The following is a 26,920-nucleotide window of genomic DNA, read 5'->3' as shown; positions in this document are numbered from 1 at the left end:
ATATTATTATATTTCTACTAACAGAAACCTCACCTGAACCAAGTCCACCAACACTACAATACTGAAGGAAAAACCCAGTGGCGCATTTAACAGTATTATTTTTTTATGAAGTCAAATTCTCCAAAAGGTCAAAATCCCTTTTAAAACAGTGATGCTCAAGGACATTCACTCAAACGTATTTGGGAATATTGTAGGTAAATGTGTACAGAAGAACTGACACCTCCACTTCTTCCCTTTTTCTTTGGAGAGCCGTAATTTTGACATTATTAAAATATGTAATATGGGGGTGCCTGGGTGGCTCAGTTGGTTAAGTGTCTGCCTTTGGCTCAGGTCATGATCCCAGGGTCCGGGATCGAGCCCCGCGTCAGGCTCCTTGCTCAGCGGAGAGCCTGCTTCTCCCTCTTCCTCGTGCTCTCTCTCACAATCTCTGTCACTCTCTCACAAATAAATAAGTAAAATCTTTAAAAAAATAAAATATGTAACATGGCATAAAACATCACCATTTAAAAAAATATATTTCCAATATATATTAGTTGCTATCCTAGCATGGAAGCAATGGGATTTGATGTCATGAAAATGGTAGCCCATAAGAGAAACACGTTACAAAAGCAACTCCTTTCTCCCTGCCTCCCCTCCCCCTGAAATAATAACAATTTGCTAAATTGTTGGGAAGTTGTTATAATTCCTTTTCCAAATTATTACTCGCCCTTTAGATTAGAAATGAGGCCAGGGTTAGCAATCAGCTATAAATGGTAGGATTTTTCAAGTAAGGAGCACTTGTCTGATTGTGAAGTGGAGGCCATTACTGCCTTGATTGGGCCTTTTTTTTTTTTTTTCAGTTCGCTTGATTTGTGGTTGAGAGTGCATATTCACTCCTGTACTGCGAGCAATCAGAGCGTCTCCTCTCTCATTTTTGCTCAGCGATTTAGGGTCCACTACTGTGGCACAGCTGCCCCCTTTTAGCCTCCATCATGCAGAATATATCCTTTAAAAAAGAGGGGGGGGAATGGAGGATGGGAGCAGGTAACTAATGTATATTTGGCTTCTTAATGTGCCTATTTTACATGTTCAGAGAAAATTTTTTCACTCAAAATAACAAACAGGTTGGAACTTGGACCTCTACACTTCATATATAAGTTTGGACAGAGACTTGAAGGTTGTTAGAGCATACTTTCCATTTCTTTATTTATCCCACCAGAAAAAAAACAGGTGTAGCGGTAAAAGCAGACACAAAGGCATTTAGCTTTATTTAGCGCTAGCATGGTCTTTGTTCTCTGGGAAATGATACAGAAACAAGAGCTTTCTTCTTTGCCTTTGTTCTGGAAGGCACTTTACAAGTTTTTCACCAAATTTAAGGTCTATAGGAAGATGTTATTAAAAGCTCTTGAAATTGGAGTCCTATCTTGTCAGGTTTAACATTACTTAATACATCCTCTAACTTAAGACAATCTCTTCTTGTTGACAACAGTCAGGAAATATTTTTGTCAGGAGTTATGTTCAGGGCATCTTTCTCCATGGAATTCATTGGAGAATCCTTGGAAGAAACTGGAGTTTCAAAGGTGGAATTAGATGAGCATCTTGGGCATCTTCCTGGATCTTGTCAGTCATCATCAAATAACAAGCCCATGTAAGAGCATGTGCCCTATCACCCCAGTTCTGCTCCTGGTTCCCCAAACCAAATGCCCAGATAACTTCCACAAAATAAATACCAAACTTGCATTTTTCTAAATACACTGACAAGTCTGGGTCTTAATAAACCTGTACAATGAAGTGAAGCCCACCAAAATTAAGAATACCATCTGGTAAGTGGTAGTTTCTCTCAAGATCTGGGTTAGAACTCATAATAATATTTTTCACCAGCTTTATTGAGATATAATTTATCAACCATAAAATTCACTCATTTTAATGTACAATTCAATGAATTCTTGTGAATTTATAGAATCTGATTTTAGAATGTTGTCACCATCCTAAAAGGAAACGTTGTGCCTGTTTACAATCACCCTCAATTTCGCTCCCAGCCCTATCCAACCAATAATCTACTTTTCGTCTCTAAATATTTGCCTTTTGGGGGCATTTCATATAGATAGAATATGTGCTCTTTTATGTCAGGCTCTTTCACTAAGATGTTTGAGATTTAGAGGTTCATCCATGTTGCAGCGTGTTATCCCTTCTTTGATGAATAGTGTTCTATTATATAGACTATCCATTCATCTCATCAGAGATACTTGAGTTGTTTCAACTTTTTGGATATTGTTATTGATGCTGCTACAAACATTTGTGCACAAGTTTGTATATGGATATATGTTTTCAATTTTTGTGAGTAGGAGTAGAATTACTGAGTCATATGGTAAATCTCTGATTAACTTAAGAAACTTCTAAACTGTTTTGCAAAATATCTGTATTGGTTTACATTCCCACCAGCAATGTATGAGTTCCAATTTCACCACATTCTTGCCAACACTTGTTACTGTCCGTCTTTTTTATTATAGCCATTCTACTGGGTGAAAAATTGGTCTCACTGGGGTTTTGATTTGTATTTCCCTAATGACCAATGATGATGATGATAGTCTTTTCATGTGCTTATTAGCGATTTGTGTATCTTTTTGGAGAAATGTCTATTCAAATCTTTTGCCCATTTTTTAATTAGGTTGTTTTCTATTTATCAACCCATAAGAATTTTTAATGTATTGTGGATACAAATCCCTTACTGGATATATGATTTGCAAATATTTTCTTCCAGTCTGTGGGTTGACTTTTCATTTTCTTGATAGTATCTTTGAAGCCCAAAAGTTTTTAATTTTGAGCAAATCTCTTTTGAACTCTTTCTTTTTTTAAGATTTTATTTATTTGACAGAGAGAGAGAGAGCACAAGCAGGGGGAGCGACAGGCAGAGGGAGAAGGAGAAGCAGGCTGCCCCGCCGAGCAGGGAGCCCGATGTGGGGCTCGACCGTGGGATCATGACCTGAGCCGAAGGCAGTCGCTTAACCGAATGAGCCACCCAGGTGCCCTTATTTTGAACTATTAATGGAGCACAACATTCCATCAGTTCTGAATATAATCGCTTAAAGAGTCAGAGAAAAAAGGAAATAAAAGGTTAAAAACAAAATCCATAATTATACTTGGGTCGGTGTAGGGAAAAGAAGCCATGGTTTTGCTAATCCATTTTATTTTAAAATAATCTGAAACTTTTCACTTTAGAAGAACAAGTTTTGTGTGTGTGTGTTTGTTGTTTTTAAAACCCTTCATTGCTAACTTTATGTGGGTCATTTGAATCTTTTCTTACCTAGGGTTACAGAAATTAGAAATTCAGCCCTGCCCAGGTCACAAATGGGTGGGTTGGAACAATGCACTTATGTAAATGAACTTGAAGTCACAAACTCTACTCTTTGTGCTTCTACTCTGAATAAATGGAAGAAGAAAACTTGGGATGCAAAGTCAGGCTGCAAGAACACTGGGGCAGGAGACCCTGAACTCTGGTCCTCTCAGGCGCACTGCTTTCCTTGATTTGTGAGTCGTCTTCTTCTCAGGCACACCCCCAGTGGTGACTAGGGGTGGCAGCAGCTTTACAACCACGGCTAAATGCCAAGTTTCCGAGACAAATTTGGTTGAGATGTGGATAAAACTGTTAGCAGCAACTGTATCTGTTTAGAAGTTCCTGTGGCAGAGAGATAAAAAAGGAAATAAAAGACACTTGGCTGTGAGGCATACCCAGAACTCGTTTGTTATACCCACGGCTCAGCTTTAGTGTGGCAAAGGTGCACGTACCTTGCCTTTGGCAGTAAAAGTGGCAAGCATTTTAATACTTTTCAGGGTCTACAATTTAAAAGTACCCAGCAGCAAATGCTTTAGAAAATTATCTATTAATCAACTGTTAATAGGTTGACTTTGTAAGTTCAGATTTCTATCTGGCATTTGTTATGTATGATAAACAAGACTAATGCAGTTTGGTTGCCCCAGATGCCTCGCACTTTTTTCCCTACCTTTGTACTGGTATGAATTTAGCCATTAATACTCAAAAAGCACATACACTCGCACAAATATTGAGGAGTACCCTTATTTGACTTTATAGTAAACTTTAGAGTGTTTTTTTTTTTAAACCAAAACTCTGGATACATGCAACTAAGCATTCAGTAACTACCATTGTTACATTTTATCTAATAGATGCAAGTGTTGTTGCAAATATAGGGTTAAAAGTCACAAGAGGTCAGACAGCTGGTTGGCTCAGTCTGGTGAGTGTCTTGACTCTTGATTTTGGTTCAGGTCATGATCTCAGGATCGTGAGATAAGGTCCTGCGTGGGGCTCTGCACTCAGCGTGGAGTCGGTTTGAGATTTTTTGTCTCCCTCTCCCCCTCCTCCTGCTTGTGTACACATTCTTTCTTAAATAAATAAATAAATAAATAAATAAATAAATAAATAAATAAATAAATAAATAAATAAAATCAATCTGAAAAAAAATCACAAGTGGTACACGGCTTAAATATTTCTAGGAGATTCTGTTGCACATAAGTAGAGGGAAGTCATTATCTGTATTAATTTTAGACTCAACTTAGTACTATATGTCACCTGTATTACCTTTTTAAAAAGTGGCTTTCAATTGAATCTCTGCTAAGAATATAACTGAGTCTTAAGGACACAGTTAATCCATTTTTGGATTAACCACTTATCCATTATTAATCCATTTTTGACAAGGTTGTATGCTTGTTCAAATCACACCAAAACCTGAACTGAAGGCTGGTAAAGTTAAAACTATTGATGGCAATCAACTTAGTGGAGTTGAAATGCAGTGCTACTAAGCAATTAATTAAGGTAGAAAAGGTCTATTAAGTATAGGCAAGTTTCACCAGAAATAGAAACAGCTGAGCTGAGAATAAGACATTGTCTAGATAAATGTCAGGTAACTAAAACAGCTCCTAGTAGCTTTTATAAAATGAAAATAGAAAAGGCATAGCCTCACACAATAAGCTGTGCTCTGGGAAAAGAAGAATGCCAAACAAAAGGAGAGAAAGACTGTTGATTTCTCCCAAGAACAAATGGAAATGTTAGTAGAACACCTGTGGTTTAGATCAATAGGAGGTTATATTAAAACAAGGTGAATATTCTTTGAACTCTTAAGTAAATGTGTTATATCAACTGAGCAACTTTATATGCAGAAGGAAATAAGCAACGTTCCCTGTCATGAACGTTCTGGAAGAAAGGAAATTAGTTTGTTATAATTTATCAAAACCTGAGTTCAAGCAGGCCTCATCAACCTGTTTTATAGCTGGTATAATATTAATGGTAATCACCCGGGTATCATTGCTTTTTGTCTCCATGTGTTCTGCAAGACCTCAGAGCCCTGCAACAACCTCAGTACATGCTCTTGTACTGTATTTTTATGAATAAACTGAGTGAGTAATCTTGAGATGTTTGCTATTCTGGTTCCCTTGGGGTGTTAGCACATTCGCTGACCTTCACTGCTGCTTCTATTAGGCATCATAGCATACCAAACATCACTATTCCTCCTTCTCCTCTTCCTTCTCCTTCTTTCTAACTTACGGCCCTCTCTGCATGGGATTGTTTGGGCATAAATCTAAGTGCCAAGCACCATACACATACAAAACTCAGATTTCGCTCCTCTATCCTAGCTGTGGCTCTATTTTTTTTTTTTAAAGATTTTATTTATTTATTTGAGAGAGAGAGACACACAGCGAGAGAGGGAACACAAGCAGGGGGAGTGGCAGAGGGAGAGACAGGCTTCCTGCCGAGCAGGGAGCCCGATGCAGGGCTCGATCCCAGGACCCTGGGATCATGACCCGAAGGCAGGCGCTTAACGACTGAGCCACCCAGGCGCCCCAGCTGTGGCTCTATTTTATAGTTCCTATGTCATGCTTATATTTCTCATCTCTTCAAGCATGTTTTTCACCTTTTTCATGAGATCCTTTAGTATTTGAATAATTGTTATGTAAAGTTCTGATCCGATAATTCCAACAGCTGGCTCATCTCTGAGTCTGCTTCTACTGACTGCTTCCTCTCTTAAGCACATTTTCTTGCTTCTGTATCTTGTAAAATTCTATTTTATTCCAGATATTTTTTTCCTAAAAGAATAATAGAGAATAAAGTAAATAATATTTGCCTCCAGAAAAGAGCGCACACTCTTTTTCCTGCGAAAATGCTTGAGTGCGGACAGGGTGCTGAGTGATTCTGAGTTGTGGTCGAGGTGGATCTGGTCTTTTTTGCAGCGTTAGTTTGATTCAATTCACAACTGGCTTTAAATGTTTTGAGGATGAGGGGTGCTTGGGTGGCTCAGTCAGTTAAGCATCTGCCTTCCGCTCGGGTCATGACCTCAGGGTCCTGGGATCGAGCCCTGCATCTGGCTCCCTGCTCGGCGGGGAGTCTGCTTCTCCCTCTCCCTCTGCTGCTCCCCATGCTTGTGCTCCCTCACTTTCTCTCTCTGTCAAATAAATAAATAAAATCTTTTAAATCTTTTAAAAAAATAAATGTTTTGAGGATGAGATTGAGATTTTTCTATCAGTAGGAAAAAAGGCTCTGAGCACTGATGGGTACTCCTGAGATCTCTTTATGCCTTAGAACAATGATTTAAGCTTTCTGAACTATGGGAACTCTCTTTCTCTCTCTCTCTCTGCTTACAGTAAGAATGTCAGATTTTGGAATTGCTTGGAAGTTCTCTTTGCTCTCTGGTCCTGCTTCAGGATTTATGAACCTGAAATCTCTCTCCTCCCTCTTGCCCTGCTGCTAACTTCAAAGGGTACCTGCTTATACTCCGTGAAGGTCCAGAATGACTTGGAAAGCTTTCTCTTATCTCCGGGCCTCACTCATCAACATCAGTCACTGAAATTGCAGAATGCCTTGAATGGGTCTCTTCAGTGCTCCTGCCCTATTCCTTGTTCTCTTCTGGCTGCCTGCCTAGCACTCTCCCAGCTCTCCTGCTCTGCTCTCAGGCTTTGGTTTACTACCCCAAGCACTGCCAGAAGACCTCAGAGAAGAGGAGGTGGGTGGATGCTGATTTGTCTGCCGCTGTGGCTCCATGTAATTCCAACCTGTGATATCTGCCCATTTGTAGCCATTAAAAGTTCTTTAAAAGTTTGTTTTCTCCTTTTCCTTACCCCTGGTAAATTCTTCCTACCCCTGCTTTCCAAAAGGCATGAGAACAGCCATGTGTCTCTTCTCTTCTATGAAGGCATGTCATTTTCTGGAATATGGTTAATTTAGGTTTCTTTGTGTTCTCAGCTCTACAGTGGTTTCTAAATCTTATCCAGCTTGTTTTTGGTAATTAGGTAGAGAGCAATGGTTTCTTACAACCTTTTATATCCAAACCAGAGATCTCCCAACCTTGGTTTTCAGAGGGAAAAAAAGGCTCCTTTACTTTCATATTTCATAGGTTTATATCATATTCACTTAAGTGAGATGATTGCTATAACTGCATAGTTGTCATGATCAGTTTGAAGACAAAACTAAATCTGAGTAAACACAATAGTTAACTGGTAGAAAAAGAAATGCAAGAGCACTACTAGCTTCAAGACTTATGACATGGGCATTTGCAAATAGGTTTTAAAGTGGGTTACAGAGAACTCTCAGCCAAAACAAAACAAAAAAGAACACGCACTAGATTTTTCTGTATTACCTGTAACAAATTGGACCCTGTAGAATACTGACATAAAAGTAGTGCTTTAAATAAATGAAAGCTCTCCATTAGGAATGTCAATTATGTATACTACTCAAACTAGCAAGCAAAGTATAAAATCTTTACCGGTCCAATTCAAATGTTAGTTTATTCTGCAAACATGTTTATACTTTCTATTATTGCTCAGTTGTTCTATTTGGCTTCTCTACTGTTAGGAAATTGATTATCCATATGTTGGATTATCTTGTCTTGCATACATATTAATTAGCCCCTCCTACTTGTTTTAATCCCTTTTTTTATCTGTATTTTTTATCATCTTAAATAATTCTGTTATATTAGCAATTTACAGCAATTATTATTGTGTTCATTGTCCTTTATAATTATCCATTAATTTCATAATATTTTAATTATCACTTTCTTTCTTTAGGTACAGAGTGCCTCTCTTTTTGCCCTTATTCTTTGAGTTCATGACAAACTGACTCAATCTCATGACACACACACTTTCATATATACACAAACACATATATATATTCTGATGCTTGTCAAATTTATATCTCTAGCCCAGACCACTTCCATATCCAACTGCTTAATTGACTTGACAACTCTACTTAAATGTCTAATAGGTGTCTCAAACATGTCCAAAACTCAGCTTCTTATCTCTCCCACACACCGACCTAAACCTACTCTCCTATAATCCTCCCTAACTCCACTATTGGCAATTCCATATTTTCAGTTCTTCACACCAAAAGAACTTGGGATTATCCTTGACTGCACTGTTTCTCTCATACAGCCAATCTTGTAGGCTCTACCTTCAAATTATACCCCAAATTTAATCATCTTTCAGGCTACCACTGCTACCATTCACTATCTTGACCCTGATCTATCACCTGTCTTCTGAGACCTTATCAAATGCTTTCCATAGGGCTTACTTGGGGGAGATTTTCCATTCATGTTTTGTGAGAGACACTCTCAGGCTTCGGCTCATTTCAGTTTAGTTACCAAACTGGTCTTTAAACAGGATAGGAGGGTGGTTGTTCGGGAGTCAAAGCTTTTCAGAATGCGGTTCTTATTCACAGTTGCTATATTTTGAAGTTTACTGACCATATTTTTTTTTTAAAGATTTTATTTATTTATTTATTTATTTATTTATTTATTTATTTATTTATTTATTTATTTATTTGACAGAGAGACACACAGTGAGAGAGGGAATACAAACAGGGGGAGTGGGAGAGGGAGAAGCAGGCTTCCCACGGAGCAGGGAGCCCGATGTGGGGCTTGATCCCAGGACCCTGGGATCATGACCTGAGCCGAAGGCAGACGCTTAACAACTGAGCCACCCAGGCGCCCCAGTTTACTGACCATATTATTCTTTGGTTGTTGTGGTGGATTTTTTTTCCTCTAAGGGACATATTTTTCTGGTACAGTTTTAATCTACCATCCTAAATTTATAATCTACCTTTGCTACATACTTTGTATGTATTATCCTTTGAAACTTCACAGCAACCTTGTGAAGTAAATAGTATTATTCTCTTTTATGAATGAAAAATTAGACTCAGAGAAGACCCAGTACTCAAAGTTAGCTCTTCTGATCCTAAACAAGAGGGTATTTGCTTTTGCCATTTCTCCATACTGCATGCATGTCTAAACCCTCCTTTAAAGGACCAGCTGTCTTCAATGTAGTAAGATACCTGATACACAAGCTGTAGATCCCAATAATCCTTTGTTGGTCAGAAAGGGGAGAGTATGTTCCTCAGTATGGGGGTGGGTTTGAGAAAGATGACTCTTTGAGCATGTTAGAAGTTTGGTTCAGACAGAGGGTGAGATGGGGGGGAGGGTAGGAAATGATGATATCCCAGTGTAACATCTTGTCATTCCTAGAGAAAAAAAATGAAATTATCAGAAATATGGCAGAATATAAAATTTGATACTGTATAAAATCAATAATGTAAATTGAGAGCCATCACTTCAGGTTAAAAAGGGTGACTTGAATATACACATTTGCATTCAATTCTTCCCTGAAACCTGTTGAGTTGTTTGTTTTTAAACAGACAAATTACAAAGACAGAGAGAATGGGAAAGAAGGCAGCAACAGCAACTTCAGAAGCTGGAAAACATGTGGATGAGTGGTAACTGACCTTGCAGATTTGAGAAAACAGCCCCTTAAGCTGTTAGTGGGAAAAGCTGAGAGGCAATATGATTTATGCCCAGGAAACCTGAAGAGTTTCAGGAACTGGCAGCACTCCTACCTCTGGAAGTGGAGATGAAGGTGGGGCTAGAGTTGGGGGACGTTATTGAATGCGGTTAATTTGTCAGATTCCCTCCTGCATTCCACTCAGCTGAAGAGACTAGAGGTTTATTCTCTGAGCAGGGGGATACCAGGTACAGTTCAGGGATCCAGTGTACATTTCCTCACTTAATCTTGAGGTCTCTAGGCTTCTCCCATCTCTAAGCACCCCAAAAGTGTACAGCTAAACATAAGCCCTCCACACACATGATTGAAAGAGTCTTTTCTGGAACTGACCAGTGCAAGAAAATGGATCCCAAAATGCTAACAGTTGAAGGGGCATGAAAGCACCCAGTGAGGTCATCTTACGGAGAAGAATCCAGTAGGCAAACCCCATCCACAATCACAGAGCTACCACTCAGCTTTTTAATTCCACATTCTTAAATACAAGTCAATAGTTAACAATCACTAGATCTTGGAGGCAAGCACCTAACATGGAAGGTTGAAACCCAGAAAAACAAATAAAAGAAACTTAAAAAAAACAAAGCTATGCAGGAAGGAGAAACATTGAAAAATATAACCATTGTTAAAATACTTTGAGATAAAAGGAAGCAATATATCCATAATACATGCACAGAATTCTGTAAAAAGGAGAAGGAATATTAAAAAAAAAGGCCCTTGGATATTAAAAAATATGATAGAGGCTTTAAAAAAACTTTCTGCAATCATATTTTAACTTAAAAAATGTAAAAAATTAAATTTAAAATTTAATTAGAAATTAATGTGATTTAATTTTTAAAACTTCAATCATATGCTTAATATCCAAGGCCTCTTTTTATTCCTTTGAATGTCTTTTCCCTTTTTATAGAGTTCTGTACATATATTATTTGGAAAATATCATGGGTATTTTCTATTTGTCCTTCCACTTCCATTTTCTCTTGCCATTTATAGTGGACAGACCCTAGGTTGACCACCGTCCAGTGCTTCACACCATATAATCCCCATCTTTGAGTGTGAGTGGGATGTTGACCTGCTTCTAACAAATAGAGTACAGCAAAGGTGATGGGATGTTACTCCCATGATTAGAATACATCATATGGCAAGGATGATGGGCTGACACTTCCATAAGTAAGTTAAGTAATATGGTAAAGGTAATAAGAAGTCACTCCAATGTTAACTCGATAATTCAATGTCACATTATGATATACATACACATATATATCTTCATCTTGCTAGCATGCCCTAGAGAGACTCTCCTGCTGACCTTGAAGAAATCAGCTTCCAGGTTGTGAATGGCCATGGAAAGGTTGACATGACAAGGAATTGCAAGTAGCCTCTTGGACCAGAGAGGCTTACACCAGCCAAGCCAGCGAAAAGCCAGATCCTCTGTCATACAGTGACAAAGCAATTTGGCCAACAAACCTGAAAGCCTAGAAGTGAATTCTTCTCTAGCTAAGCCTCCACACCAACACTTCTAGGCTTTCAGGTTTGTTGGCCAAAGTTGGTCTCTGTGAAGAACTGCCTGGGTTCAAAATTCAGTTCTACCACTTACTTGAACAAGTTACTCAACCTCCTTGTTCCTCAGTTTAATCATGTATAAAATGGGGATAATAATAGTACTTATCTCAGTGAATAACTTTAAAGATTAAATCAAGAACTGTATGTAAAGCACTAGAATAGTGCTTGGCACATCGTAAGAACTATGTGTTTGCTCTTATAATAATTATCATAATAAGCTAATAAATATAAATAAGTAATATAAGTTAACATAAAATAATGAAAGTAAATTAACATAATTGAAGAGTTGTGATAAATAACACAAAATAAAAAAATAATTAATGCATTACTATCATTATATCAATTAGGATAGATGAGGTTATGTTGCAAAAAAAAAATCTCAAAATCTCAGTGACTATAAACACAAATGTTTATTTCTTGCTTACATTAAATGTCCATTGCTGACAGCAGCAGCCTCTGTTCATTGTATTCCCATAGACTCAGGCTAATGGAGCAGCTACTACTGTGTTAAATGTTGCCAGGCACTGTATCATAGTGAATAAAGCTCTGGAGAGTCTCACTTTCATAATCAAATGCTCTAACCTGGAAGTGACACACCCTATTTCTGCTTACAACTCATTGGCTCCACTCAACTTATAAGGGAACCAAAAACATGCAATTCTATCATGGATTCAAAAGTGGAGAGAACCAGAAATGTTTGGCAAAAAGGCTACCACTTTTGTTATTGTCAGTGTTTGACTCTTTATTCTATGAACGTGTTTTGATAAACATAAAAACTAAATCTAAGAAAGAAAATAATGTGCCATCTAGACTCAGAAAGGGTTAATCTTAATTATTGTTGTCCAAAGTTGTTTCAGACGTTGGACCCCTCTAAGCCTCATTTGGAAGGAAGTTATTGGAAAACAAATCACTGATTTTCAACGTACTTCAGGTACACAGATACCTTTGCCTCTTGATACTATAAACATTTTATTGAATAGATGTGTTCTTTAAAAAAATTAAGCTATTGCAATTCTACTTGTCCTGCTGCACTATAAAAAGCACAGATTTTTATTTCTTCAAGATAGAGATGACAAACAGGAAAACTACCAGGGCCATCACGTGGAAAGCTTCACTGTACCTGATTGAGTCCCCCAAACTGTATAGACATACTCTATTTCTGGAGCTCAACAATTGCTCCTCCTACTCCTGCTCCAAGAAATGAGGCCTATACACAAGGCATAATTTGGTTTGAAGGAGAGCCTCAGAGGCCTCGAGCAGACCAAAGTAAGCAGAGCTCATTGCAGTTTTGTTGTCTTCTGTGACTAACATTGGATCTTCACAATGTGATTTTCTGAGAAAAAGCTATGTCCCTACTTTACACTGTATACTTAAATAATTCCACACTAAATAACTTTTGAAATATATATAAATAGATGGATATATATAAATAGATGATCATCAGGTGGTAAATGCTTTTTTAAACTTGACTCTAAATAAAATAAATACATTTGGCAATGTAAAAAAACTGAAAGACAAATCACAGTTGAGAAGGTTTTGTTTCCTAAGAATAATGAAAACAGTAGAAAAGGATACTATCACAGAAAACAAGCAAAGAGGAAAATTTCCAAAAGGAGAAATACAAATGACTAATATAATGTATAATCTACTTAAAATTGAAATGAAAATTAAAATATTTTGTTTTGACTCTTTCCTAAAAGATAAAATGGTTTATAATAGTCATGATCTGTGAGCTTGTGGAAAATGGGCACTAATATTTGATAAGAGTAATGTAATTGGGGGTGCCTGGGTGGCTCAGTTGTTAAGTGTCTGCCTTTGGCTCAGGTCATGATCCCAGGGTCCTGGGATCAAGCCCCATGTCGGGCTCCCTGCTCAGCGGGAAGCCTGTTTCTCCCTCTCCCACTTCCTCTGCTTGTGTTCCTGCTCTCGCTATCTCTCTCTCTGTCAAATAAATAAATAAAATCTTAAAAAAAAAAAAAAAAGTAATGTAATTGGATTCCACTTTTCTGGAAGATAATTTTCAATATGCATCAAAACCCCTAAAATTATGCATATTCTTCCCTTGGCAATTGTATTTCTATAAATTTCCATATGGAAATAACCAGAAGTGATTTGAAAATAATCTAGAAGGTTCTGCGTGGTAGGCTAACCTCCTTCAGGGTGCGGAGCCTATTTAGTCCAACAGTGGCCCTTTGGTGATTTTCAAACCTTCAGTCTTTCTTTTAGTCAAGATGAGTGATAAGCCTGACTGTCTGAAGTAAAGTCTGACAGGTCAAAACTGAAGAAAACTAAAACTGAACAACAAAAAAACAAACTTTGCCCTCAAAGGAAACTATCCAGTAGAAGAAAGTGTTCAAACACTATAAAATGGGAATCTTCCCTCAAGAGCAAATTTCAGCATTGCCTGAGTATCTGGTTTTTTACTTGTTTTTTGTAAACCTATGTGTTTGTAGAGATTTTAGGCACCTTCTGTTGTCTTTTCACCCATAGTCCCTGGCTAGGAGGTCAGAAGTAGCCAATGTTCCCTTATGTTCATTTTTAAACTTTCCTTTGGTGCATAAACTCCACCTGGTAAATGCTGTCAATAATCTCACCATTGATGACCTTTGTGTAAGAAGTCCTTTCACCCCCTACAGTATAAGCCACTTAAAAAAAAAAAAAGCCCCAGTGTGGAGCTTGAACTCATGACCCGGAGATAGAGAGTCCCATCCTCCACCCACTGAGCCAGCCAGGTGCCCTTAGGTAAAATAAGCCACTTTCTAAAGTGGGGGCCACCATTGCTCCATAATCTTCATGAAATGGCATGTGTTTGCAACTTCCCACAGTTTATTTTCATTTCTAATGTAGCAATAAAATAATAAATATAATTTTAAAAAAAGAAAACAACCTAAATATTCTCAAGTAAGAGATTGGCTAAATAAATTGTTATAATCCAAATAATGAAACACTAGCAAGCATTTTACATTATTTAGTAATGAAAACATCAAATGAAATGAGAAAATTATCATGCTTATTGTTAAGTGAAAAAGGAAAACTAAAATATTAAGAATGGTGTGATCAGATTCACTAAATACTAAATAATAAAAAAATATTTAAATATATATATACACACAGAATATATATGTGTATATATATATGTGTGTGTGTGTGTGTGTATATATATAGAAGCAAAAGCTGGAAAGCTATAAGCCAAGATTACCAACGGTTATATATATCTAGATGAGGAACTCAGAAGTGACTTTTGTTCTTTTAACTTAAAAAACTTGTATTAATTTTGAAACAGTCTCAAATTTACAGAAAAAGTATAGGTGCTGTGCAAAAAAAATTTATTTCCTGGACCATTTAAGAGTCCCTTGCCAACATGTTGCCCCAATACCCAGGAATACTTTAGGGTGTATTTCCTACAAATGAGAACATTTTATATATAGCCACAATAAAACTATCAAAATCATAAAAATAACATTGATACTACCATCTAGTCCTCAACCCCATTCAATTTCCACTAAATGTCCCCAAAATGCATACTGTGGCAAAATAAATCTAGTTCAGAATCACATGTTGCATTTAATTCTCATGTCCCTTTAGTCTCCTTTGTTCTGGAATAGTTCTTTTGGTCTTTCCTTGATTTTCACAATCTTGACACTTTTGAAGTTTATAAGCCAGTGATTTTGTAGAGTGTCTATTACTGATTATCTGGTATCCCTCATGATTACATTCTGGCTAAGCATCAGTGGCAGGAATATCTAAAAGTGATCACGTGTTCTCATTGCATCATTATCAGGTAGCTCATTATTTTGATTTGCCGGCATTACAATGATGTTCATTCTAATCATTTCATTAAAGTTGTGTCTCCCAGGTTTGTCCAATGTAAAGCTACTCTTTCCTCATTTGTAATTAAGAAGTTTTTTTTTAAAGACTTTATTTATTTATTTGATAGAGCCAAAGAGCACAAGCGGGGGGTGGGGGTGGGGTTGGAGGATGGCAGAGGGAGAGTGAGAAGCAGGGACCCTGGGATCATGACCTGAGCTGAAGGCATACGCTTAACTGACTGAGCCACCCAGGCGCCCCTTAAGAAGTATTTTTGTAGGGAGGTATTTTGGGACTATGTAAATATCCTGCAATTTTTAAATTTGTATCACTAAGGATTCATGGATTCCCATTTTATTTTAATTTATTAATAATATTATTTATTTGGGCGTTTAGTTTATCTCCTATTTGAGCAGTAGAAGCTGATTCGGGCTGATTTCCGTGTGTGTTGTGGCATGCTGCCATTAGTCGAGGAGTACTTTGATTTAGGTCACAATGTGCTCTGGGATCATCTCTTACTTTCTTTGCCCAGTCCTGGAATCAGCCATTTCTTCAAGAAGCCCTGGTTCCTTTTAGTGGAGAATGGTATGCAAAAGCCAAGATCTTGGAGGTAGATGGGCTCCTTATTGTTGGTGTGTCATTGTTCTCTAGCCCACTCAGTGTGCAGAGCTGCAGAATACACCTATCCGCATCTGTACCTACTAGTGTATCCATCTATAGTTATTGAAACCTATGAGTGTTACATGATACAAACCTACAAATGAATTCTGAAAGGATGAGATGATGGACAACTTTGTAAAGATCAAGAAAAAGAGTCTGGATTTTATAACAGCTAGTGGATATTTACTAATTTAAAAATGGGATATGAGGAAGACTAATCCAGCAGTGATTCAGGGAATGAAGAAATGAACTTAAAGCTAAGAGCTAAGAAGTGTTTTCTAGGGCCTAGCTATGACAAGAGAAACAATTAGGTCCAATACAGATGAAGGAGGAAGAGTCAGTGGGTCTGTATCAGCAACATACCAAGGAAAACATATGGTGGGAAGAAGAAGGGAAAGGGAGAGGAGGAAGGGAAAGACAGTAAGATACAGGGATGGCTGGAGGTGTGGGGTGTGGGATTTTATTGGATTCATTTACATAACAAATCGCCAAAAACATTCTGTCAACAGGCTGTAGCCACTCACGCTGAAGTTTTAAAAATACCTGAGCTTAAACTGAACATCACACTTTTTGTATCAAGGAAATAAAGCAGGAAAGATTTGCCTAAGACTACATTAATTTACTACATTAATTTAAAAGCCTCAAAAGCTAAAGAAGGGAACACCTGAAGGTTTTGGCAAGAAATGTGTTTAACATGGTATTGACGTAAGAATGAACAAGTTGGTCTCTGTCTCTTGCTACCTTACTTCCTAGGGATCTAGGAGTATCAACCAGTCTTGAGAACATCTTGACACTTTCCCCATTGTTTTTCCAACTTCACATGTTTGTGAACTTTGAAGCTCTTTGGCATCACTGGTCCATGATTCTAGCTTGTTGGTGAGAAACTGCTCAAGATAAAAAGTTTGTCATTTACCTTTTCAGAACTATTCTGAAAACTGTCACAAAATTCTCAATGAACCTAAAATTGGGTGAGGAATTTTTGGCTTATTAAAATAAATCTGTTGTAACAATGGCATGATTTGGTTTTTAATGTCAGCAAAAACATTAGTTGTGGATCCCAAGCAAAAATAATTATTATAATATGGTGACATAACACTTTGAAAAAATAAATTGTGTGTTCTTTCTTCTCTATGGTTATCCTCTATCCCACCTGGAGGAGTATGGCTATATCATGGAATCTACACCATGGAATTCATTGTCAAAATAGAACCATAACATGACAGAAAATCTTTTTTATACTTAAAAACAGCGAGCCCAGGTGTGAGAAAATGTTGGAAGTAGAAGCAGAAGTGGTTTTTTTCCTGCTCTTAAGTTTCTAGTATTGGCTCCACTCCTTTATTTAGGACAGGGCATCTTTTTTTATTCCTGCTCTATTACAGGCATGGGGCACAGTGCCAAGTAATTATAGCTGCTAAACAAATGAATGAACAAATATGAGACCTCAGGTAAGTCATTTACCCTATCTGGATCTATTCTCAAGTTTCTAAGTAACATCCGTGCTTTAATTTGCTGGCCTTGTAAAATGAGTTTGGGAGTGTTCCCTCCTTTTTAATTTTTTGGAGGAGTTTGAGAAGGATTGGTGTTAATTCTTTTTTAAGTGTTTGGTAAAATTCACCAGTGAAGCCATCTGGTCCTGGGCTTTTCTTCATTGAGAAATTTTTAATTACTGGCTTAATATCATTACTAGCAATTGGTCTATTCAGATTTTATATTTCTTCCTTATTCAGTATTGATAAGTTGTACGTTTCTAAGAATTTTTCCATTTCTTCTATGTTGTCCAGTTTGTTAGCATATGGTTGTTCATAGCAGCTTATGATCTTTTGAATTTCTGTGTTACCAGTTGTAATGTCTCTTTTTCCATTTATAGGTTTGTTGATTTGGGTCCTTTCCCTTTTTTTCCTGGTTAGTCTAGCTAAAAGTTTGTCAATTTTATTTATCTTTTCAAGGAACTAACTCTTCTTTGGTTAATCCTTCTATTGTTTTTCTGTTTTTTATTTCATTTATATCTGTTCTAATCTTATTATTTCTTTTTCTTCATGAACTTTGGGCTCAATTTGTTCTTCTCTTCCTATAAGGTGTAGAGTTAGGTTGTTTATTTGAGATATTTTTTGCTTTTTAAGGTAGGTGTTTATTGCTACAAAATTCCTCTTTTGCTGTATCCCACAAGTTCTAGTATATTGTGTTTCCATTTTCATTCAACTCAAGAAACTTTATTTCCCCTCTAATTTGTTTTTTGATCCACTAATTGTTCAGAAGAGTATTGTTTAATTTCCATGTGTTTGTGATTTTTCCAGTTTTCCTCTCTTGTTATTGATTTCTAGTTTCATGCCATTGTGTTCAGAGAAGATATTTGGTGTGATTTCAATCTTCTTGAATGCTAAGACTTGTTTTGTGACCTAATGTGCTCTATCCTAGAAAATGTTCCATGTGCATTTGAGAAGAATGTATATTCTGCCATTGTTGGATGGAATCTTCTGCATGTATCTGTTAAATACATCTGGTCTATAGCATTATTCAAATCCACTGTTTTCTTCTGATTCTCTGTCTGGATGATCTATTGTCAGAAGTGGGATATTATAGTCTTCAACTATTATTGTATTACTATTTATTTCTCCTTTTAGTTCTGTTAGTTTTTGCTCTTTATATTTAGGTGCTCCAATATTGGGGGCAAAAATATTTACAATGGTTATAACTTCTTGATGTATTGACCTCTTTATCCTATAATGGTCTTTTTTGTCTTTTTACTATTTTTAGCTTAAAGTCTGTTTTGTCTGGGGTAAGTGTAGCTACCTCTGCTTTTTTTGGGGGGGATACCATTTCCATCCCTTCACTCACAATCTATGTATGATTTTAAGGCTAAAGTCAGCATATTGTTGGATCTTGTTTTTTATCCATTCAACCATTCTATGCCTTTTAATTGGATAATTTAATGTTTATGTTTAAAGTTATTATTGATAAAGATCTACTGGTTACCATTTTGTTAACTGTTTTCTTGTTGTCCTGTCAATCTATTGTTCCTTGTTTCTTATCCTGCTATCTTTTTTCACATTTTGATGTCTTATCAGTATGCTTTGATTTCTTTGTTGTGTTCTCTTGTGTAATTACTACAGGATTGTCCCTTATGGTTACTGTTGATGCTTACATAAAATATCTTAAACTTATAATACCTTGTTTTATACTGGTAACAACTTAACTTCAATAAAATTCATAAACTTCACCCTTTTACCTTTTACTTCTCCTCCTCCTCACATTTTAAGTTATTGCTATTACAATTTACATGTTTTATATTGTGTAATTAATAACAGATTATTGTAGTTATGGTTATTTTCACTATCTTTTAAAAAAATTTTCAAACTAGAGCTGTAAATGAATCTTGTACCACATTACCATATCACAGAATCTAATATATACTTATCATTATCAGTGAGACTTACACTTTTTATGTTTTTATCATATTAGTGCTCTTTAACTTCTAGTCAAAAAACACTCTTTAGCATTTCTTGTAAGGCAGGTCTGGTGGTAATGAACTCACTCAGCTTTTGTTTTTGTCTTTATTGCTCCTTTGTTTCTGAAGGACAGTTTCATTGGATATAGACTTCTTGGTTGCCAGCTATATTCTTTCAAAATTTTGACTATATCATCCCATTCTCTCTTGGCCTGAAAAGTTTCTGTTGAGAAATCTGCAGTTGCCTTATGGTGGTTCCCTTGTACATAACTTCTCTTTTCTCTTGCTGCTCTTAAAATTCTTTGTCTTTGACTTTGACAGTTTAATTATAATGGGTCTTACTATAGCCCTATTTGGGTTCAACCTATTTGGGATCCTCTGGTACTCATGGATCTGGATGTCTATCTTTCTCTCACGTTCAGGAAGTTTTCAGCCATTATCTTTTAAAATATACTTTCTGTCCCTTTCTATTTCTCTTTTGCTTCTGGAATCTTCATAATGTGAATATTGTTTCTTTTTATTGTGTGTCATACTTCCCATAGTCTTTCTCCACTCTTTATCACTTTTTTTCCTTTTTGCTCCCCTGACTGGTAATTTCCAATGTCTTATCTTCCAGGTCACTGATGATTTCTTCTTCATGGTTAAGTCTACTTTTGAAACTATTTATTGAATTCTTCAGTTCACTTATTGTATTTTTCAGCTCTCAGATTTGGGGTGTTTTGTTTGTTTGTTTGTTTTTTATGGTTACAATTCCCTTGTCAGACTTCTCATTTTGTTCACACATCATTTTCCTAACTTTGTTTAGTTGTCTATCTGTGTTTTCTTGTAGTTCACTAAACTTCCTTAAAATGGTTATTCTGAATTCTTTGTCAGACAGTTCATAGATCTCCATTTCCTTAGGGACAGTTATTGGAGCTTTATTATTTTCCTTTAGTGGTATCATATTTACCTGATTTTTCATGATCCTTGATTCCTTACATTGAATTCCTTACATCTGCACATTTGAATGATTGGGCTCCTCTTTTAGACTACAGATTTGCTTTGACAGAGACAGTTCTTCAGTCAGCTCAGTTTGGGTTTCTGGATGTATTTGATGGTAATGTCCCTGGGCAAGTGGAGCCTGATATAGTTTCTCTGGGGTGAGGCAATTGGTCAAGCTCTGAGGACAGGGATGCAGATGTGGTACCACTGGCTGAGAATAGTTGGATAGGACTGCTGGCTTGCTTCCCTACCAAAGTGAGGCTGTAGGATGGGTTCTGCAGTTATCTGGATTCTGTGGTCAGTTTTACTAGGTTGTCAGGACTGGGTATTATATTCAGTAGTGGATGTAGGTATGAATTAGCTTTTTTTGCCAGCTAGGACAGCCAGGATGGGACTCAGAACCTGCACAACTCATTGTCTGGGGACCCAAATCAGGCCACAGTGTGTACTGAATTCCCTGGTCAGGTGAGACCACCAATTTTGCTCCACAGATGGAGGAAGCCACAGGCTGTGCTTTCTGTTTAAGCTACTGTATGTAGAGCTGTTGACTGGTCTATGCAGCTTTCCATGTACTCTGGTTAGGTTCCCTGATCAGACAGGCTGAAGGCTGTATTCAACAATAAGGAGGGCAATGAATTAGATTCCCTGTTTGAGTGCAATGGGAGAAGCAGCTCTAAAGCCAGTAAGCTCTTTGTTGTCTTCACTCAAGTTGACCTATACCTCTAGTTCCCTAAATGAACAGGGCCACTAACTGCTCTGCAAACCATCAGCTCTGCCCACCTACCCCATGGCTCAAATGTCACTGAGCCACATTGCTTCTAGGAGTTGTTGCCAGCCCTTCTGGTCAGATGGGGCGGGAAGACACTTTCCACACTGGGTGGGGCTGTGATTCTGCCTCTTGCCTGTGTGTGGGCAAACTGGGCTCTTAAGTTGGCAAAATGCTTCATTTGAGGATCCGAATCAGGCAGATCTGTATCCCACTGAATTTCCTGGTCAGAATGCATCCCCTTGGTTCTGCAGATGAACCAAACCACTGGTTGGGATTACTAGTTGGGCTCTGCAGGTATGAACTCAATCTGCCAAGATCTGTGTGCTGGTTGTTGTAAGTCCTTCCTCTGTTCTCTGTCACAGTCGGATTCCCAGTGGTTGACCAGGAAGATTTCCTTGCAATTCCCATGGTTGGAGATCAGATTAGGGGCTCTTAGAAAGTGACCCACAATGCTGGAGTGGGGGACATGGTGCTGGTTGTCCTCTCTGGGTTCTTCTTTTTTTTTTTTTTTTAAGATTTTATTTATTTACTTGACAGACAGACAGTGAGAGAGGGAACACAAGCAGGGGGAGTGGGAGAGGGAGAAGCAGACTTCCAGCTGAGCAGGGAGCCTGATGTTGGGCTCAATCCCAGGACCCCGAGATCATGACCTGAGCTGAAGGCAGATGCTTAATGACTGAGCCACCCAGGTGCCCCATCTCTGGGTTCTTCTTTCCCACTGAAGGAACCAGAGGCTCAAGGGAGACCTGTCCATATGTTGCTGCACTAGCCTTGAGGAGGGTCAGTGTGGTCAACATTAGCTGCTTCTCTTACCCTGCTAATGAAATCTATCTTCGTCTCTGAAGCAGGGGGTTCTTCAGCTTCATTTCTGTGTTCTAGAATTCTCTCAGCAGTGTCTTGTTTTTGAATAGTTGTTACCTGTTCTTCTTGAGAGGGGGAGCAAAGTCAGAAATGACCTACTATGTAGCCATCTCCCTCTCATTTTAATTCGATACAAAGAGATAAAATGTGCTCTATCAATATTAAGTCAAGAGTGACGTTGACTTAATGTGATGAATAGAAAATGGTATTGTGATATTCTGAGATTTCTCTGTACATTTCTTATTTTACTCAGAAAAATATGGACCCTTGACTATTCAGAGGAAACAATCAAAATATATAAAATTCTGGAAGCAAATCTTTTTCTCTAATTTAGAGAAAGAATGATGTTCAAGTCCCAAGATAATCCCAGACCCAATATTCTTCTGGATGGAGGAAAGATGAAGGACACAAAAGAAGAAGGGTTGAAACATTCAGTTTTATGTGACACAAGAGGCCATTAAAATTCTTTAGAAAAGGTAGGGGCAAGAATGCTAATAGACTGGCTCAGCGCTTGCTTTGATGCTTAAATATAACAAGGAAGAGAGCCCAAGTTACCCAATTCCCAGCCCTATGCTACAATTCCTTGTCACTTATTATACATACTTCCTCTTTTTTTTTTAAAAAAGATTTTATTTATTTATTCATGAGAGACAGAGAGAGAGAGAAGCAGAGGGAGAAGCAGGCTCCCAAGGAGCAGGGAGCCCGATGCGGGACTCGATCCCAGGACCCTGGGATCATGACCTGAGCCGAAGGCAGACGCTTAACCGTCTGAGCCACCCAAGCGCCCATACATACTTCCTCTTTAATAAAGTTCTAATTCAAGTGTCTCTGTCAGATGGGGATGATTTGGAAACATTTTAGGGACCCGAGCCTTATCAAAGTACTTAAATGGCCATGGAATGATTAAAAGGAATGTGTGTGTTCAAATACAAATGAAGAATGATTTGAAGGTTGGGCACAAGGGATAGCAGATGGTAACTATTAATTATTAGCCAATTACGAAGGCTTCAGTCCAGTAAGAAAGAAAGTATTCTATGTCTGACTCATCATCATCTACCCCTTGCAATGTTTTGATTTCTTGTAAGAACTGTAAAGGAAGACATTTCCTCCCTCTGTTGATACCAAGAGATCTCTCTGATGTTCAAAAGAGTAGAATTGTGTGGTCATTGATAGAATAATATCACATTAAATTCCTGAACATATGTATCAAGGGCTCAATAGACAAAAAAGATCAGAGACATTATTACTAATGCATAGTTCTTGAGAAATTATTTGGTATTTCTTGTTCCTAATTAATGCAGTTCTACAAGACTGAACTAGGCACATGGGGATCTAAGACCAGCCCCCCAGCCTTGAATGCCTTTAGGTAGCACATAATAAGCATGTAGTCAGTTTGTGCCCTAGTCAAGAGGTTTTAATAAATCCCTATAAGCATTTCAGATCTGAAGCTGGCAAGGGTGTGTGTGGGGTAAGGCTAGACATGAGTTGAGCCCAACTTTATGAATGAAGTGCCTACATGTCATTAATGTTTCAATAGGTCCCCTAACAGGGGAAATTGGGCCTCTGGGGAGTTTCTCCAAACCTCCAAGTTCAATCTGCTAACGGTGAGGATGCTCAGTCCTTGAAGGTAAGCGGAACCATTCCCGTTTTACCCTGAACTCAAGGGTCAAACAGGCCTAAGGGAAATAGTTTGGAACTGTCATCTAACATTATCACCGACATACACTGTGTTTCCAAGCAGGCTGCAAAGGGAGGCAGCAGCATGCGTGCCTGCCCTGAGCTGCAGGGTGGTAGCATGTCACATGTCTGCTAACAGAAGGGGATAACCATCCCAGTACAAACTTGACATGTATAAATTGATTACATAAGTGGGCAGTGGTGGTCCTTTCAAGTACACTCCTTTTGTTTGAGCTTTACAGTAAAATTACCAGCAGCAGTTTACAATTAAGGGGAATAATAATAACTGAATATGCTTTCATCTGCACATACAATTACAATGAACTGCATGCCTTAATAGGATTGTGAAAAATCTGCGTTTGACCCATACAAAAAGTAAACATTCTTGTTCTGGATACTATATCATTATCACAACAAAGAGAAACTCCTGAAATCTGATGATTTAAACATCTGGAGAATGTTAATCACTTCAAAATGACGGATGTTTTTTATTTCAGCTTTTGACAGACACACTCCTTTCATAGATAGATGATTATTTACATAAATTACATCATCAATGTGAAAAAAATCAGAATAACTTCAAAGGACAAAATGCTTAATTAAAAAGAGACTTGTATTTCTATTTTTCTCCCTTTCTCTGTTTTCCCTTTAAAGGAGGAGTAAAATACCCACTTACTTGGAAAAGCCACCAGATCCTTTGTAGGTAAATAAGAAGAAATTGTCTTTTTGAACTGTTTCATGTAGAAGGCAATCACCTTTGAGAATAAATTACTCTGTTTTTAGTTCCCTGAAACCTATTAATTGCTCTGAGTCCACTTCTAACTTCTAAAGTTTCCCCTTTAGTAAAAATGACAATTTGGAGTTTACTCCACCACTCCAGTGGATGAAACTGAACAGATTCAAGCTCAAGTTGAGTCTGAGACTCACCCTCATTTCCTATTCAGACTCCCCAATTAGCCTTAGTAGATGGAGGGAAATAAAGCGCTTTCAAAGCAACTCAGCTCTGAACCATTTTATTGCTGATTGGGTGGGGTGGGGGGAGAGATAAATCCACGAGCAGCCCAGAGAGAACGGTTTGAAAGTTTGCTCTTGAGGGAGCAGCCTGGCTGCGGGGGCTGTGGTCCCTCAGGGCGGGCCTCTGACTTGCGGCGTGCTGCCTGATGCTGGTGGGTAGAGCTGGTGCAATTTGGCTGATCCACTACAATTTCCTCCTACACTCGGAGCTGATCTGCAGGCTGACCTTAGACAATTTGTCTTCTTTCAGGGAGAAATGTCACCCAAAAGGAAGCTATTAAGTCAAGAAGGTAATTCTCTCAGAACAGTCCACTGTATAAACAGAACTTGACCTCAGGTAATTTATTGCTGGTCCCTAACAAAGAGACTTAAGATATAGGCTTGATATAGTGGAGATCTGAATCTGTCAATAAAAGGGCAAGCCAGAACCTCAGACAGTTTCTTGTGAGTGGCCATATTTAGAGTGTAAACCACATTAATATAGTCTTTGAATAAGAATTAGAGTGGCATTTGGTCGTTTAGAATGAAAAGTTTGTTTCATTAACAAATCAGAAGTTTGTGCTTGCACAGTCAAGCCACTGATTGTCTTGTTCTTTAATATATTCTCATTCATTTGTTAGGCTAACACCTAAACATGTTATAAAGGTTACATTTTCTTAAAAAGAGTGAGTTGGATTCAGTACTCAAGATCCAGGTATGCTCCAGATGGCTAAGAGGTTGATTTCCTGTTTTCACAGCAAGTGGAAAATGAAAAGCTAAGTTTAACTGAGTGAAATGAATCATGTTACTTGGTCTGAGAGAACAATGGATGACAGACAGCATCTCATGGTTTAGGAACTGAGAAGGTGGGACTACTGAGCTGTCTCTTGACAATATGTCATGGACCATCTTTAATGGAGAGTAGAGAGGTTTTTTAAAAAAAAAAAAAAGAGGAAAGAAAGGAAGAGAAGAACCTGGGGAAGGAAGGGAAACAAAAATATCAAGGGAATTGGTTAACTCACTTTGAAACTCCTTGCTTTGTGGTCACTTAGGTGAAATTTTCCATTTCCAATGCCCAAAAGAGATCTTCTGCCTTTTCTATTACAACAGTAAATAACAGCACCTTAATTAATAGTTTGTTTTATGCCTCCCCATCTAAGGTCCAGATTTTCCACTCTGACATCAAGTTTCATCAGGGAAAACCTTCTCTACCTCCAGCTCACCATCCGAGTACCTTCTACCCTGAGTACCTCTCTCCTTCTTTGGTCCCATCCAATTCACCAGTCAGCTCCACCAGGGTCTGCAGCCTGGAGACCACCCACAGCCTACAGGTGGAGAAGTGCTAAAAACCTGTCAACTACAGCTGACACAGAGTCCATCAGGTTAGCTTATAATGCTGTGAAAAATTTTCTGAAGTTTTTCCACAGCGTACTGCTTGGTGTTGATATTTTAGGTCTAAGAATAGCATCTAATACTTTGCTTCTTGACTGGCACTAACTTTCAAAATGATGGGTGCAAAATTCTGAAACTCTCTGGAATCTCCCTTTGTCCAGTCTATAAAATGGAGCTAATGCCACTATTGAATTCCCTGGACAAATTGCAGTGCTTCCCTTGAATGCATGAAGTGCTTTGAGATCCTCATGGGAAAATTCTAAAGGAAGAATTGGAAAGTATAATGATGTTTTTTTAAATTGAAAGTGACAACCAGCATTTAGTGGAGGAATCAGAAGATAGAATTGAGAGCAGGAAGCCTTATATTCATTACAACAGATGGTTTAGTTTTCACTGAATGATGAGGAAGAAGCTAAGTGAATGAACAGTGGTATGTCCTTAAAAGATTGAGCAGCCATCCAATTACCCAGGAACAATCTAGCAGTTACTAAAGACTTGGACTGGTCTGTATTATGCAAAACGAAGCATCCCTACTGGGTTTGACTTCAGCTGGTTAAAGTCATAGGCACAGTGTTCCACCATTAAATAACACTGGTATAATTACCACTGGCATGTCTTTAAAAAATAAGATTTCATTCAAATTCCTAGCACAAAAATAAGTCACATAGCAAATCTTTAACAAATGCCTGTTGAAAAAAATAGGGAATGATTTTCAGTTCAAGGAATTGCTTTCTTTCACTGCTTGGTCTTTCTTTTGACTCGTGCCCACCTCTGCTTTTTTTTTTTTTCCTTTATAAAAAAAATTATGAAACATTTCATATGAAATACAAAACATGCAGGAAAGTACAGAACACAATATAACAGACCTGTTTTCCACCACCAAGATTTAGCAGACATTAACATTTTTCAATATGTGTTTGATCTCTCTCTCTTTTATAGACATACAGTGTTATATAGATATATCTTCACTC

The 26,920-nt window shown here is 37.8% G+C and overlaps 1 long non-coding RNA gene across 1 annotated transcript in view; it reads right to left on the bottom strand.

The window, feature by feature from the left end:
- Positions 1–924: 924 nt before the first annotated feature.
- The window catches only part of LOC135364163 (uncharacterized), a 263,059-nt gene continuing 237,063 nt past the window's right edge, over positions 925–26,920 (bottom strand). The window contains exons 3-4 of the long non-coding RNA XR_010410896.1: positions 9,311–9,496; positions 925–3,655 (exon numbers count right to left, since the gene is read on the bottom strand). This is a non-coding gene — a long non-coding RNA (uncharacterized LOC135364163). The remainder of the gene's footprint in view (positions 3,656–9,310; positions 9,497–26,920) is intronic.

The sequence above is a fragment of the Mirounga angustirostris genome, unplaced genomic scaffold (assembly GCF_029215605.1).
Source record: "Mirounga angustirostris isolate CCGP_5_RB_7025 unplaced genomic scaffold, mMirAng1.0.hap1 SCAF_4, whole genome shotgun sequence".
Taxonomy (NCBI): Eukaryota; Metazoa; Chordata; class Mammalia; order Carnivora; family Phocidae; genus Mirounga; species Mirounga angustirostris.
Note: the sequence above shows the minus strand (reverse complement) of the source record. Positions and strands in the feature narration are given on the sequence as shown.